Source organism: Amphiura filiformis, chromosome 4 (assembly GCF_039555335.1).
Source record: "Amphiura filiformis chromosome 4, Afil_fr2py, whole genome shotgun sequence".
In the NCBI taxonomy this organism is placed as follows: Eukaryota; Metazoa; Echinodermata; class Ophiuroidea; order Amphilepidida; family Amphiuridae; genus Amphiura; species Amphiura filiformis.
In genome coordinates this window covers 28,781,967-28,794,650 of record NC_092631.1, presented here as the reverse complement: position 1 = coordinate 28,794,650, position 12,684 = coordinate 28,781,967, and positions in this window count along the sequence as shown.

Here is a 12,684-nt window from a genome sequence, read left to right as displayed (position 1 = left end):
GTCCACCGATGCCGAGAAGTAAGGGCATATTGGTATAAAATGTTGTTTTAACTGCACATATCTTTTGAACTGGTTCAATGGAGTTTCTGCAAGTGCGTTTTGGCGAAGGGGAAGGAAAGTAGGAAGGAAGAAAAAATTAGAATGAAGAGAAAGTTGTTTTACCGGGCGGGTTTTGAGCCACGGACCCGTCGGGTGCAGAGCCAAGACCCGGCATAGCAAGCCATGAGGAATAGTGGTGCCCGGTCAATGTTTTTACGGTTGATAGGCATGCCATGCACAATTTTGTTCATTATTATATGTTTTAAGGCAGTAGGATTCGAATTTTATATGATAATTAAATTTAATGTCTTTCATTGTAATTTACATTCCAAAAAGTTTTCTTCTCATTTCCTCCAATTCACATATTGGTTGTTGTAATTTGTTTGTATTTTGCGACTTGTAAATAAACTTTAGTTGCCTTTGTTGAAAGCACAAAGCAACATATTGTTAACTTAAGTAGAGCACTAATAGTCATCTTTTATAAATAGCAATTAAGCCAGTGGTGTCATATTTACACAAATATTGCTATCTTCAGTAGATAGCATAAAGCCACACAAATATTGCTATCTTCAGTAGATAGCATAAAGCTACATACATATTGCTATCTTTTGTGGACATGGTGGGTAGCCTAAAGCTACACACATATTGCTATGATCTGCAGTTGTTAGCACAAAGCTTGCTATCTTCAGAAGATAACATAAAGCTACACAAATATTACTATCTTTAGTAGAGTAGATAGCATTAAGCTACATAAATATTACTATATTCTGCAGCTATCACAAAGCTACACAAATAGAAAGTTAAAGGTCTAGCATTTAAACACCTTTAATGTTCAGATCCTAAACTAAATCTTCATCTTCATTCGATACAGTGCATCCCTCAAAATGGAGTATTGCTGCACCTTGAATAATAACATGGCGAGGCGAACAAAAGTGCTAATGATGAACGTGAAGAAAGTTTATTATATACAGTGCTTTGTGCGAGTAAAAATAGCATCAGCAATTATGGAAGCTGGATGCTAGCAAGTCCGTGCCGAAATGCTTCTACGGACGGAGCTGCAACAAGGGATGGAGGAAGATCACGAGTACTGGAAAGCTAGAACTCTTGCACGCTGTTGGACGAACTTATGACTGTGGCCTCTCAGTGAGTCAATGTTTAGACCCTAGCTATCTTCAGTAGATAGCATTAAGCAGTTCAAATATTGTCATCTCAAGCAGATAACACTTAGTTACACAAATATTGCTATCTTCAATAGATAGCATTAAAGCTATACAAATATGTGATGCGATCAAGCAAAATCAGTCGGAACTCGGCAATAATAAATTTTCAGTTTCCTATAGAATGGTAAAAGCATTTATAAAGCTGGATTTTGCAGAAAATCTCATTAAAATTGAACAACATGTTCCAAAGATATGTGCAATTAAATAGTTTCCAAAACAAGAGGAAACAAAAGGAAAAAATTCCTTTGTTTGGCTATATCTCACAATCAATATTCCCGAGTTCCGACTGATTTGGCTTGATCGCATCACATATTGCTATCTTCAGTAGATAGCATTAAATTAAACTAATATTGTTATCTTCAGTAGATAGCATCAAACTACATAAATATTGCTATATTCTGTAGCTGTCACAAAGCTACACATATTGCTATATCAGTAGATAGCACGAAGTTACGCATATATTGCTATCTTCACTGCCAAAAACAGATTGGTGTTTAGAAAGTTAAAGGTCTAGCATTTAAACACCTTAATGTTCAGCTCCTAAACTAAATGTTTAGACCCTAGCTATCTTCAGTAGATAGCATTAAGCAGTACAAATATTGTCATCTCAAGCAGATAGCACGAAGTTACACAAATATTGCTATCTTCAATAGATAGCATTAAAGCTATACCGTAAAACCCCGTCTACAAGCATATAGAGTGCTTCTGATGAAAGCTAAATTATTCCAGGCGCCATTATAGAGTTTGAACAAATAAATTACACATTCAAGCATATAAAAACAAGTATTATTGTAAGACCAATCTATTGTATTGGTATATATACGCCTAATTATTAGTTAAGCTTTCATAAAAAAAAACCATATATGCTTGTAGACGGGGTTTTACGGTATATACACAAATATTGCTATCTTCAGTAGATAGCATTAAATTAAACTAATATTGTTATCTTCAGTAGATAGCATCAAACTACACAAATATTGCTATCTTTAGTAGATAGCATAAAAGTTGCTATTTCAGAGATGCCAACATTAACATCCAGAAAATAGGGAGGATTCAAACAAAAAAGGGAGGTTTTCAAAATTACATGCAACTTCAAAGGCACAAATCTTGCCAGAAATAGGGAGGTTGCCAAATTTGGGTGTCAAAATGGACAAAACTGGGAGCCTCCCTCTAAAATAGGGAGAGTTGGCATCTCTATTATTTTCAGTAGATAGCATTAACTTGCAGAAATATTGCTATCTACACAAATATTTCTATCTTTAGTAGATAGCACGAAGTTACACAAATATTGTAACCTTCAGTAGATAGCATTAAAGCTATATATACAAAATATTGTTACCTTTAGTAGATAGCAAATATTGCGATCTTCAGTAGATATCACAAAGTTACACAAATATTTCTATCTTCAATAGATAACATGGAGTTACACAAATATTGCTATCTTCAACAAGCTACACAAATAAATCTAGCTATCTTCAGTAGATAGCATGAAGCTACACAAATATTGCTATCTTCAGTAGATAGCATGAAGCTACACAAATATTGCTATCTTCAGTGGATAGCATAAAGTTACACAAATATTGCATCTTCAATAGATAGCACAAAGCTACACACATTGCCATCTTAAGTAGATAGCATTAAGCTAAATAGATGTTGCTATCTTCAGTAGATCTAGATGGTATCAAGCTACACAAATATTGCTATCTTCAGTAGATAGCATAAAGCTACATGAATATCACTATCTTCGATATCACAAATATTGCTATCTTCGGTAGATAGCATCAAACTACACAAATATTGCTATCTTTAGTAGATAGCATAAAAGTTGCTATTTCAGAGATGCCAACATTAACATCCAGAAAATAGGAGGATTCAAACAAAAAGGGAGGTTTTCAAAATTACATGCAACTTCAAAGGCACAAATCTTGCCAGAAATAGGGAGGTTGCCAAATTTGGGTGTCAAAATGGACAAAACTGGGGAGCCTCCCTCTAAAATAGGGAGAGTTGGCATCTCTATTATTTTCAGTAGATAGCATTAACTTGCAGAAATATTTCTATCTACACAAATATTTCTATCTTTAGTAGATAGCACGAAGTTACACAAATATTGTAACCTTCAGTAGATAGCATTAAAGCTATATATACAAATATTGTTACCTTTAGTAGATAGCAAATATTGCGATCTTCAGTAGATATCACAAAGTTACACAAATATTTCTATCTTCGGTAGATAGCACGAAGTTACACATATATTGCTATCTTCAATAGATAACATGGAGTTACACAAATATTGCTATCTTCAACAAGCTACACAAATAAATCTAGCTATCTTCAGTAGATAGCATGAAGCTACACAAATATTGCTATCTTCAGTAGATAGCATGAAGCTACACAAATATTGCTATCTTCAGTAGATAGCATAAAGTTACACAAATATTGCATCTTCAATAGATAGGACAAAGCTACACACATTGCCATCTTAAGTAGATAGCATTAAGCTAAATAGATGTTGCTATCTTCAGTAGATCTAGATGGTATCAAGCTACACAAATATTGCTATCTTCAGTAGATAGCATAAAGCTACATGAATATCACTATCTTCGATATCACAAATATTGCTATCTTCAGTAGATAGCATCAAACTACACAAATATTGCTATCTTCAGTATATAGCATTAAGCTACATGAATATTGCCATCTTCAGTAGATAGCATAAAAGTTACACAAATATTGCTATCTTCAGTAGATAGCATAAAGCTACACAAATATTGCTATCTTCAGTAGATAGCATCAAATTACGCAAATATTTCTATCTTCAGTAGAAAATGTCAAACTACACCAATATTATTATATTCAGTAGATAGCATCAAGCTACACAAATATTGCTATCTTCAGTAGATAGCATCAAGTTACACAAATATTGCTATCTTCTGTAGATAGCACAAAGCTACACAAATATTGCCATCTTCAGTAGATAGCATCAAGCTACACAAATATCGCTATCTTCAGTAGATAGCATCAAGTTACACAAATATTGCTATCTTCAGTAGATAGCACAAGTTACACAAATACTGCTATCTTCGGTAGATAGCATAAAGTGACACAAGTATTGCTATCTTCATTGGTTTTTTTAAACACTAGATTGGTGATGAAATGATGGTAAAACTCACCAACTGACGTTTCATCTGTCTAGATCGGTCGAATTTCTTCAGAGTTGTGAAGTTGTGTTGCCAGTCCTTTTGTCGCTTTGTAGCAGAGGATTGTAAAGATTACTAAGATTGTAGGTGCCCTCGTATCAGTTCATGGTGTTGTTCATTCCTCTCCTCCTGATCCATATGGATTCCTTTTATCTATCGCTTGATACGTACTAATAATGCACACATACAATAGCGGTGTTTCGGCAAGCTTGCAGCTCAACTACGATAAAGCACCAATGTCCCTACCAAACTTGAGGTGAACCAAAGAATAGTTTGCTCTATCTGCGAAGTAGAAATACGATGTTATGGGCAGAAATTTGTCAAAAATCAACACACTTTGGTTGGGGCCAATCTACTAATACGGTTAAGATTGTTCAATTGTAACCGTATTATTAAATTGGCCCCAGCCAAAATTGCGTTGACCTTTGACAGGTTTCTGCCCATAGTGTGGTAACTCAACTTCGCAGATACAGCAAACTATACTTTTTTGATTCCTTATAACCAGACAAATAATTGTACATACCTTTTAACACTATTGGGATATTTTTCGACTTTTGACCCCTGTTTGAGAATTTACCTTGTCTACAATTGCCAGAACTTTGAAGAGGGCAGCCCAGGTGACTTTTTTCAGTACCCTTCATGCAAGTCAAAAACACTTTCAAACCTTTGTTAAAGCCCCTTCAGACTTTTGAGTGGATGTAGCTAGAATATTTGATGCATTTGATGCAACACATCTTTGTTATTTGATCTATTCCCATTCTATTTACAGTGATGTTTAACATCTATTCTAAAGAATGTTTGATGATGTAAAATAGATACTCTGTTTCCACCAGATATTCTACATAACATATTATTGATTTCACGTCATAAAACATTCGTTGGAAATTAAACATTACTGGAAAAAGAATGGGAGTCGAGTAGATTAAATAACAATTTTTTTTAGGCCTTATGTGGAGATGCTCGCCTGAAACTGGTGGTAGAAAAATGAAATAGTGTTCAAATTTGCCCCCAAACTGGTTGAAAAAAAAAAAAAAAAAAAAAAAAACATGATAATCAAAAAAAAACAAAAAAATGAAAAAAACTTATGTGGAGATGCTCGCCTGAAACTGGTGGTAGAAAAATGAAATAGTGTTCAAATTTGCCCCCAAACTGGTTGAAAAAAAAAAAAAAAAAAAAAAAAAAAAGAAAACATGATAATATTTGGACTTTAAAAATCCTGAATTCTGACAAAAACCTGAAAGTGGCATCCAATTTATGTTTGTTACAAACCACTCGTAGTGAAGAACAAAATACTCATTTGATTTTGATCAGTTTATTTTATTCGTGCTATCACACAAAGACAATACAAGCATGTGCATACATTATACATGGCATATCAGTATACAAAGGGTTAAAAACCTTTTGGGATCAACCCAAACTTGCTTCATCTTTATTTCTCTTTCTTGTACAATAAAATACCAAATTATACTGAGCAAGTCAGTATGATATTAAGACCAGGTTTTGTGTTTCTACAAAGGGTTTTTATCTATGTACGGGGATGCATTTTAAACCATTATACCATTTTAAATTCGGCAAACAGACAAATCCGTATTCGGCTAATGTGGAAATACATGTTACGCATAAATTAAGTAGCGAGCAAAGGATTAACGCTTTAGCTCAAGAGGGCAGCTTATTAATTTTTAACGGTGATAATCATCGCACATACTGTATGTCCATACTATGGCCCTGTATGCCACCCTCTTTCACTTACTTATCATGCTGAAGCGGCTGAACACAGCTGGAAAATTGATATGCTGCCATCTAGAGCTAAAAGCGCTTGATCCCTTGTTCTCTAATTCAAAATAATTCACGCATAACATGAATTTATCAATTTCGGCTGTCTGCCGAATTCACTACGATATGAAAACAGTTTTGCTAAAACAGGGACACGTGTGTATTATACATTGTACATCAAATCAAGGTGCATTTTATATATCTGGGAATACACAGTGGTTATATGTATCAATTCAAAGCACAGCAAATGGGAAATTCCACTTGAAATCCACACTCCCCCTGTTGAAGATTTAGATCAAGTCTATTACAGAGGGAGCATGGGTTTCAAATAGAACAGACAATTGGGTAACTTCCATTTGAAATACTCACTCCAGTTGTGGAAGATATATAGGTAAAGCCACAGCAGGGAGTATGGTTTTCATAATAATTAACCCTTGCCAATTCCATTTGAAAAACATATTCCCTCTGTGGAACAGTTTTCTTAAATCTTCCAAAAGGGGTGTATAGTTTAAATGTATTAACCAAATACATACCTACAGAAGGTTTGCACAGTAGTTAATCTGAGAGAAAATCTTGCAAGTTACATACCCAGTGTTACAGTTTGTTCAGCTTATAATAGACAAAAAAAATTGGACTCATAACATCCTGTAGAGAATGGCATGCACGCAGTTGGGCGCACCACTTACAATAATCACAGTTGTGCGTTGTGAGACTGGCGCACGCTTATATGAATTTACATGAGCGTAAGTTGGGACTTTATTGATGCGTGCAGTAACAAAAACCGAATAATTTTCGCTTATTTTAAGTCGAACTTTAGAGAGCCAACATTTTCAAGGGGAATTTGGGCCCTTAGGTTTTTCATCTACGAGCCCTTGTTAACTTTTACAGCCTGACTGAACTCAAATTGACACACATGCTTACCAGTTTCTAGATTTGAATGTTAGATCGGTCCATTTACATGTGACACTTTATAAGACTGGGGCCAAGACTTCTGATTCATTATCAATAACAAAAATGCTAAATAGCGGTTAGGATTATGTTGAAGTCAGCACTAAGTCCATCTTGCCAACTTTGGTAACAATACTGTAGAATTGTGTCTATGACTCCAAATCGGGGGAAGGAGGGGAGGCATTGACAAGAGAGACAAAAAGCAGACACCCTCCCAACATTAATAGTTTTGGGCAACTATATGACTGGTACAGTTGGCTGTACAAATATGTAAATACTGTAAGACCAATCTATTGTAATGTTTTTGTACCTTTCATCTCTTTCATCAAAAAAAAAAAAAACCTTTTAGAGGCATACGTTTGAAGATGGAATTCTACAGTATTTCACAGGCCCGCACAGCAGATCAGTAGGCCCCGTGATTTTCACAGGCTTTTTAGCCCAAGGACCCCTTCAATTTCTAACACTAGTTTAACCATTGAGCAGGTTTGAATGTTAGTACCTGTGCATGGCAGGTGGGTAGATTGTTTCAAGACCTTTTCTGAGATTAACTACTGTATACACAACAGGAATCAATTAGCATAACATCATTGGTCAGGAAAAACCTATGTGCTTGTGGCCCCTGAACATGTTTAAAACAAAACTGCCAATAGGTTATTATTGGAGGTTTTGCTTTCAACATGTTCAGGGGCCAAATCCGCATAGGAGGTTTTTCCTGCCCAACGACGGTCATATAGTATGAATGAACATATATTTCTTGCCAGTAGCAAATAATGGTCTATTCCAGTTGAAATCCATGCCCCTAGGAAAGATATGGTCATAATCTCTCCTAGGGAGTGTGAATATCAAATGGAATTGTCTTATTTTTTCTTTGTGGTTTTGGTGTTTTAGGCATTCCTTCAGTTTATTGTGTGCCAATATTAGGTTTTTTCTGGCATTTGCCAAATGTTTTAAATAAGTAAACAACATGTTTTAAGGACCTGATAAGCTATTTTAAGGGATCTAAAATGAGCGTTTATTGCGTTTCGATAGTATTTTTTGTGGCACATGAGAGCACCTCAGACCTATCGAATTGTATTCTGAATCTGAAGCATGTCTTTCTGATATCAAATAATTTTCAGTTTTGAAAATCACAATATATACACATTTTATGACAAATTATAAAAATTTGATATTTTTGAATTTTGATATATAACAGTCCTCGAAGTAAATTATATAAATCTAATGATATATTCTTAAAGTGTATGTAGCAGGGAGGAAAAGCCGACGGTCAATTGAAAATTTTGACCTTTCATATTGAAGATATGGATTTTTTCCCAAAAAGACCTAATTTTTTTGGTGTTTTGGGAAAAAAAATCCATATCTTCAATACGAAAGGTCAAAATTTTCAATTGATCGTCGGCTTTTCAACATCATCAGATTTATAAAGTTTACTTCAAGTACTGTTAAATATCAAAACAATCAATTTTAATGATTTGCCATAAAATGTGTATTAAATTGCAATTTCAAAAATTCAAAAATTATTTGATATCAGAATGACATTCTTCGTATTCAGAATACAATTCGATATGTCTGATATGCTCTAATGTCCCAAAATAAATACTGTCCAAACGTTCATACCCCAGCCCTTAAGCATTGTTCCATCTTTCATGGGGTGGATAATAATGTTTCAAAGTATTTGCTACAGATGTCAAGCATATATTCACTTCATAGTAATTATGCTGGTCTTGATTAATACATATATTTATTACAGTTTGTTTCTAAATAGAGTTGTTGTAATTTGCATAGACTTATTTATACAGAGTGGCACATGTAGGGCCGAATGGGTATATACAGACCTAATTCATAGGTTATTTGGCACTTGTGTCAATATATGTGTACGCCTGATTCCAGAAAAATACAACACTAACTTTTTTGGATTGGAAAAAATTTATTCTGTTTTGCCAAATGAAACCGAGATAAATCCTAATCCTTAAGTTAGTAAGGTAAAGGTAAAGGAGGCGATCCTGCATATAAACAGTGATCGAGTGCCCATCTCTCTTTCATTGGCGATTGGGCCAGACTCCTCCATGTAATGTTGCTATAGGGGATCGCTACACCTCCTCTACAGCGAGTCTGTTACCTTCCCAGCATTTAAGAATGCGGTACCCATTTAAACACCTGGGTGAAGAGGAGTAATCGAGATAAAGTGCCTTACTCAAGGGCACAACACGGTGGCATCGCCGGGGCTCGAACCCGCAACCATGCGATTATGAGTCGTAACCCGTTCCGCTCGGCCACCGCGCTCCCCTAAACAAAGTGGCTTATACCATCTATTGAGCCAATCAGAGCTGGTAAGAATAGCTAGTAAGATCTAAGCTCTATTGTGATTGGTTGCTCAGATGATAATGTCATATGATCAACCAATTAGAGGCTATGTAAGATTGGCAGTAGCACCCATCGGGTTTAGATCCAATCACACTATATAATCATATAAATAGTACACAATTTTGTCTTATTCATTCTTGCAAACTTAGTACTACATACAATACATTCTATTCAGCTAGGGCCGCTAATCTAACTACTCAACTAACACTGCGCTATTCCAGTTCAAATCCACAACCCCTATGGAAGACATGACCTTAATCTTCCACACAGGGGGTGTGAATTTCAAACAGGGTTACCCGAATGGGTGGCTCAATCTTCCACACATGGAGTGTGAATTTCAAACGGGCTACTAGAATGGGTGGCTCCATTTGAAATCTTCACTCCCTGTGTTTGATGATTAAGGACATGTCTTCCATAGGGGTGTATGGATTTCAAAGGGAATAGCGCATTTTTAAAATGTTTACAATATTAATCTTAAGTAATATAACTATTTTTTTCCATCAGTTGCATTTTTTTCTCATTACTGTATTCAGCAAAACAAGTAATTAAAAAATCACAAAAAAATTAACAAGTGAACATGGATCACATATTGTACAGTTATCAAAGTTTCTTGAACAAAAATCATGTATATCCATCACAAATGTACATTGATTCCACATTTTCATCATATTTATGAAAGCTATAAATTCCGACTCATTTTGTTATCAATAACTTCAACATTTTCAATATTCAAATACTTCAGTTTGAAAAAGTTAACACGACTATTGTGTACTCAACACTATATTTTTGATAACATATATTTAACATGGTAATACTTGTAACATTATGCTTGACGTAACATGCACCCTTTTAATTGAGAACTCATTTCAGTTAGGATATAATTGCATTGTTTTATTGTTGGGAGGTGTTCTGTATAAAAAGACCAAGATTGCCAAATTCGCAGGTGCATCACTTTGAATATTGATAGTCCAAAGACAAATTCTGCTTCCAAATCGCAGCGTGGTAACCCTGAAAATGACAAGGCACTTGTGTGTATTCATTTTTGCATCAACAATAATTAGTATTCAGGAGAATATCTTTTACTTTTTTTTGAAGACTCTCAAAAACAGCAATTTAAAACTGTTATAAAATCAATTTTGCAGCATATTTAGGGAATTCCACTTTCACACTCCCAATGGTTACACGACATTTATTTGATTGTTTTAAGCAAATTTTGTGTACAGTATAGTACTTCTCATGTGTGATAAATAGCAGGCCTAATAAATACTTGATCAACACAAGCCCTAAAGCTGCCCAGTTGAGGGCGCATTGTTTTATAAATACTGTAACAGTGGAAATATTTGCACACATTTGTCAACCCTAAATTGTTTCCCTTATGATATTAAGGTCATTTCATTGACACATAAAAAAGAGGGAATACATTGCAGTGTTTTTATTTTTGCAGTAACAACTTGGCACCTGAAAAATGCAAAAATTTCCACTTTTGCAGGTACGGTATATAAACAATATTGCTAAATTTGATTGCAGCATTTGATTTGTATAAGGAGACCCTTAATAACAAGTTGTCATATATTTCAGTTTAAAGCAATCCCCACTTTTAGTTTATATAATATTACAGAAAACATTTTGAATATGATGTGTTAGAAGGCAGAAATGGGCAATGAATACTGATGCAATGAATATAATTCCATTGGTAATTACATATACCGTATTGTCTGTAAAAAACGCCCGCCCTGTGGGTGCTCAATTTTTCGAAATGGAGTCGTTTAATGAAAGCAAATTTTCAACAAAAAAAATGTTTTAAAATCGGGATAAAGATCAAAAGTATTATCCACTTCAGTTTGTTTTCGGGCTCAAATCCTATAAGGCAGCACCCGCTTATGCGGATGCTATCACAGTAAATACAACAGAATTACACCTGTAAGTGCATTTTAAGCAAGAATGTGATTTACTTTAGTGAAATTCTACCATGATTTTTGGCAAAAAACTGGCTAGCAGTTTAAGTTAGAATAGGTTTTGACCATGCAATATAGTGATTGTGATAGCCAACACTTATGCAAGCTTTATAGCTTAATCACATCATAGGGCATTGAAATTTTTACATTTCGGTCACTTTTTCATTTAAATATCACAGGGTAGAGGGGGCATTTATTACAGACAATATGGTAATACAAATTTTAAGAATAATTTACTCTTGGTATGAGTATCTTAACAATCTAGTAATACAAAACATTTCAGACAACATTTGGCAAGAAAACATTCTTTAACCCCATGAGAACTACCTGCCGATTGGCCAAAAAGAAGTGTTCATTATCGATTGGACCAATCAGCAACATTGTTTGAATAATTTCACCACGCAACAAAATTGGGGTGAACAATTTGCAAAGCTCCATTCTGATTGGTGATTAAAGTGAAGATATCACATAATTGACCAATCAGAGGCAATGTTAGATCAGCAGGTAGTGCTCAGGGGGTTAAATATGCTGCAAATACAAACCCTAAGCATATACTATAAAAACCACATTACTTTCAATCACCTTAACAATAACTGTTTAACAATAACAACAACTGCTAATCACAGCCAACTCCCTATATTACTTATTTTTGTCAAAATCCTACCCTCATTCTTGAAATTAAAGTTTCAATACACAACCATATGAATTTAACACAAAACAACACAACAGAGAATCGTTTTTATGAATGAGAAAAGGGTGCATCATTATTTTGCTGCGGAACGACCAAAAAACCAAGACGAATAGTGAACATTGGTGAAAGAGAAAAACCTTAATTCACCAAAAAATGGGCCTTTTAATTAACAATCATCAATGTAAGTTTTCTTTTTGTTAAATAAGTCCTTAAAAATATCTTTTATTTTAAGTTAAGTTAAGCTAGCTCTTTCTGTGATAATCACTGACGATGGTAAATTCTACACATCTCTTTTTGGCTTTGATATTTTCTCTAAATAGGTTTATAAAAAGTTACTTTAGTCTACATATCCGATACAAAATAGTTTTTATTTTGACATAAGTCATTTTGACACACCTGATTGGTTCCATAATCACATTTATATTAGTTTTATCAACTAATTGGTAAAAAAAGACTTTGTGGGTAACATTAAAAAAGTGGCTAGATATTCAACTTGT